Source organism: Microtus ochrogaster, linkage group LG4 (genome assembly GCF_000317375.1).
Source record: "Microtus ochrogaster isolate Prairie Vole_2 linkage group LG4, MicOch1.0, whole genome shotgun sequence".
NCBI classification, from domain to species: Eukaryota; Metazoa; Chordata; class Mammalia; order Rodentia; family Cricetidae; genus Microtus; species Microtus ochrogaster.
The window spans coordinates 25,462,752-25,467,681 of record NC_022030.1 but is presented as its reverse complement, the minus strand read 5'-3'; the positions used below and the strand labels follow the sequence as shown (position 1 = coordinate 25,467,681).

The 4,930-nt window shown below is 42.5% G+C and overlaps 1 protein-coding gene and 1 pseudogene across 3 annotated transcripts in view; both read left to right on the top strand.

The window, feature by feature from the left end:
• Fer (FER tyrosine kinase) overlaps positions 1-4,930 on the top strand; it is a 323,903-nt gene that overhangs the window by 283,964 nt on the left and 35,009 nt on the right. The gene's annotated exons all lie outside the window — the stretch shown is intronic.
• On the top strand, positions 2,299-2,891 carry LOC101983000 (annotated as a pseudogene).

The window sequence follows — 4,930 nt, the reverse complement described above, 5'->3', positions numbered from 1 at the left end:
AAAAAGAAAAGTAGAGAAGTTGAGGGGGTGTAGACCAGGGAGAGGAGACAGGAGACTTGGAAGCAGGAACAGCAGTGAAGGAAAGGGGCAAGTTCTGAGGTGAGTGTAACTAGAGTCTGCCGAGACAGTCCCTCGGGCGTCTCTCTCATAGACCACCTTGCTGTCCTCACTGTGATTTCCTTAAATCATGGGGAACATGTTACCTCGCTTTCACTCTGCTTAAAGGTGTGCAAAAGTGTAACAGAGTTTTACCAAGTTTTTCATTAAGGTAACTACACCTTTATCTTGGCCAAAATACTGAAAGTGGATCTCTGCTGCCTCCATAATTGTCCACTTCCTGTGTTCTGATAGGTGGAAGTGTCAACACCAGAGAAGCAGCAGCCACATGAGATGGCTTTGAGATGCTAAGATGAGAAAGGCCAAGTTATATTAAGTTGTGTAACCTAGGAGACAGGATAGTCCATGGTGGCGCTGTTTTACCCATTGGTAAGAATGCCACCTAGCCAAGGTCAGTCAGGGTCTCTAAAAGCCAACATAAATTAAATAGATCACTTTCTCTTTTTACTTGTGTATTTAAAGAAAAGGAAGGGCATAAATGTTGTGACATGTTTATTCCTTAATCTCAGCAGGCTGTCTATGCGACAGTATGTATAACCTCATTAATAATGCCTAAATTTGAGGCAAATGCCCAAAGTCTGTCCCTGAGACAGTGTGTGTGAGACAGTCCCTGAACCTAAGAGACTGACCAGCTTGGCTGTGTTCAGTGGTTCAGCCCGTCCCTCATCTCCCAGGGGCGGGCTTCTCTCATCCATCCTTTCTCCTTAAGTGTATCTTCACTTGGGCTGGACCTTGCTGTCACCAGTCACATTTCCTCCAGGGAACCCTGTTTCTCGGCTGAGCTTGATCACCCGTCTTACTATCTTATCACCTTATTATGACACTAAATTAAGCTTATTTGATGTCCTTTACCCTCACCATAGACTTACAACACTCTCTAGAGTATGCATACTAGCCTGAATGAGCCCTGGTTTGTTAAGTAGAAGACAAGCAAACGCTGCATAGACTTTCTTAATGTCTGCTGGCTAATTCTTAAGTAATAAGTATATATTTTAAGGTCTGAGAAGCCAGTATCTCCTTAAAGGGACTGCTGCCCCGCTACACACACTCATCCTCAGTATTCTCATGCCCTGTAAATTACCTGAGACATGATTAAAGATGAAGTTTCTTGGTTGTATTGCTGGTGTTGGAGTAGTCATTTGTGTGTGATATTTTAAAATGTTTAAAAGTAGAACTTGTTGAAAATTTCTCTGGTACAGGTAAATCCTTACCAGACTCACAGCATGAATTATTATTACTCAGTAACCAGAATGGCATTTTATAAACTATAATCATATATGCAAAGTAATGAACTCTAAAATAATAAACTATAGATATATATTTTGAAGAACTTATCTTCAGCTAGTTCTTTGTCTCTTTGATGGTGGAAATAGTCTGAAATAGTTTAAAATAGTCTTGCCAAATAAAAAATTATTGTAATTCATGAAATAATTATTTTCTGCTGTGTGATATTTTTGATGTAAGTTTTAGATTTTTAAAATCATACATCTGTATTTTCAGTGTCAAGGCAACATTTTCTCATATCACTGTCAAATAGAAGGCTAGACTCAGTTGCAGAACAACTCAATTCAAATGTAAAATTTGGTTTTCTATTTTACATATTGTTATACTGAGCTCTGTCACTGCAGAAACCAATGAAAACTGAGCCTGCCTAATAAGAAAATGCATAGATTAGTAAATCTGAAAACTGCTACAAAAACTACAGATCCCCACCCCAGGTACAAGGTAAGAAAGGCTAAGTTTGGACGTGCAGCGAAGTGCATGATTTCTCCCTTGCTTCCATTAATGGTTGTATTTTCCTTCATTGGCAAATTGCAACATTTGCTGTGGCAGAAAATCACTGAAGAGCTTGACTCCAAGAGAGATGGCTCCAACAATGGAAGTAGGACTAGATTGTAGTCTCAAGAGCTGTGGAAGCATCCTCTGATGTAGCGTGACATCGCTCACAGGGTCCTCTTTCTCATGCTTTAGAGATGGTCCAGTAGGCATGGGTGTTTTTTCTTTTATTGAAAAGAGATTGTTTTCATACATTATATTCTAATTATGCTTTCCCCTCTTTCAACTGCTCTGAGATTCCTTCCACCTTCCCTTTCATCAGAATCCACACTCTTTCTATCTCTCGTATTAGTAACAAACAGGCATCTCAAAGAATTTTTTAAAAATTAAATTAAACAGGCTCTTTCTTCCCATCGCTCATCGCCCACACCGGCCGTCCAGCCAACTAACTTTCGGACCATGGCCAACCTCTAGCGTACCTTCATTGCCATCAAGCCAGATGGCATGCAGCGTGGCCTGGTGGGCGAGATCATCAAGGGCTTCGAGCAGAAGGGGTTCCGCCTGGTGGCCATGAAGTTCCTTCGGGCTTCTGAGGAACACCTGAAGCAGGACTACATTGACCTGAAAGACCTTCCTTTCTTCCCAGGGCTGGTGAAGTACATGAACTCGGGGCCCGTGGTGGCCATGGTCTGGGAGGGGCTCAATGTGGTGAAGACAGGCGGAATGATGCTGGGAGAGACCAATCCAGCTGACTCTAAGCCAGGCACCATTCAAGGGGATTTTTGCATTCAAGTTGGCAGGAACATCATTCATGGCAGTGATTCAGTGCAAAGTGCAGAGAAAGAGATGAGTCTGTGGTTTAAGCCTGAAGAACTGGTTGACTACAAGTCTTGGGCTCATGACTGGGTGTATGAGTAGAGATGAATAGTTCTCAGCATTACTGATGGATCCCTGGGCACAACTCTTCATTCCACAGAATGGATCATCTTTTCTAAAACAATAAAAAATTAAATTAGACAAAACAAACAAACTAGAATAGAACAAAACAAAGAAACAGAAGAAAAAGAGCCAGAGAAAATTCATGAGATATGCATGTAGATGTAGACACACATGTTCATATAGACATATGCTCATACACACGGGAATCCCCCTAAAAACTCAAAACTGGAAGCCATATTATATATGTAAAGAACCTGTAAGGTTAAAAAAAAAAAAGAAGGCGTTTCAAACTCTTAAGAGACACAGAACTTCCAAAGACACCCCTGAGTTTCTTTTGCCATCTCCTGCAGGGCATGGGGCCCGCCTTTAAGTGTGGTTTGCATCCCCAGTGAGACTCCATTGGAGAGAACTGACCTTTCATGCATGTGGTTACCAACTAGACATAGCTTCTGGATTAGGGGCAGGGGCTCGTCCACTTCTCTTCTCAGTGCTAGAACCTCGCCTGGTGCAGATTCACACAGCCCTGCGCATGGTGCCAGATTCTCTGTGAGCTCATACATGTATCCCTCCTGCTGTGGATGGAAGACTTTGTTTCCCTGGTGTCCTCCTTCCCCTCTGGATCTTCTTTCTGCCAGTTTCCCCGAGGGGAGAGATTTGATGAGACATTTCTCAGCTGAATTATTGAGCCAGATTTTATAGTAAAACCACAAATTCTGGCATCTGTTTGAGATTTCATTGGAAATGTTTGCCCAACCAGGCATGATGGCATACTTCTTTAATCCCAGTGCTGGGGGGTGGGGCGCAGAGGCAAGTGGGTCTCTGTGAGTTTGAGACCAGCGTGATCTACAGAGCAAGTTCCAGAGCTACCAGAACTCTATAGAAAGATACTGTCTCAAAAAATAAACAAATGAAAATGATAATAAATAAATTAAAGGTTGCCTATAATGGGATTGCTAATATTATTTAGTTACATTTTCTTGGGGTGTATACTTAGGGAGGTATTTGAATTGGAATGGGAGAGGATTTCATGAGATTTTTTTTTTATCTTAAACATGCCTTATAAAAACAAATGTGCCTTTTCAAATATAAGAACAAAGTTTGGATTTATGGTTGTATTTTTGCTGATAAAATATGCTAGCCCGTCAAGGATACCATCCATATCTGCTTCAAGACCCAGGGTTGGTAGTGGAGAGAGCGCCAGGTTCCCTTGCATTTCTAACTGCATCACTGGTGCAGTGCATGATGCACAGAGACTCTCCACAGTCACCGTCTACCAGTGGGACTCTGAATTATATCCACTTCGAGTTCACTCTGCGGCAGGTTAGTACTGCTGTCCCTGTTACAGACAGGGAAAGGAGGCTCGAGGTGGCCCCCTAAATGAGAATGTGTATCCGACCCAGACCAGGATCTGCTTTTAACCAGTAGCTGCTGGCTCTTGACTTGGGAAATTGCTTTTGCTGTCACAACCTCCTCTTCCCCATTTTAAATGTTCTGGACAGTTAACCTGGAACTAGTAGGATCAAGAGTCAGGGTCCAGTGATCATTCTTCCCTGGGGATTCTTCTTGATGACTTTGACAAATGTTTTCTCACAACCATTGTCTGAGACACTAGGAAGAGCACAGCTGTTGAACACCTGTATTTGGGGACAATGCAAAACCCTACAAGAATGGGTTCCCTTTTATCAGAATTAAGACATACTCCTGCAAGAATGGATCATCTATGTCAAAGTCAGGTTTCCTGAAAAGTTCCCATTGGAACTACAAACACACTTTGTCATTATCCTTCACGGCAGGTATCAGGGGCAGCTGTAACATTTCTGAACTAACCCAAATATTGAAAACTGAAGAACAGGGGGAACCCTTCCGAGGTTGTGGTTCTCACCCTCCCGTTGCCAGTGCAGATCTCCAGCTCCAGTGTGTTAAAGGGAAACGGCTGTCAGGGTGTAAAAGTGTAAAGACTCTGTGGACTCAGAAGTGAGAGAGGAAGCACATTGGAAGGGGAAGCAGTCCATGGGAGGTGACACTCGACATCACTAAGGTTCTTGGAGCTCAGGAATTGTAGGTACAGTATAAGAACTTGAAGTGAGCTTTTTTTTAA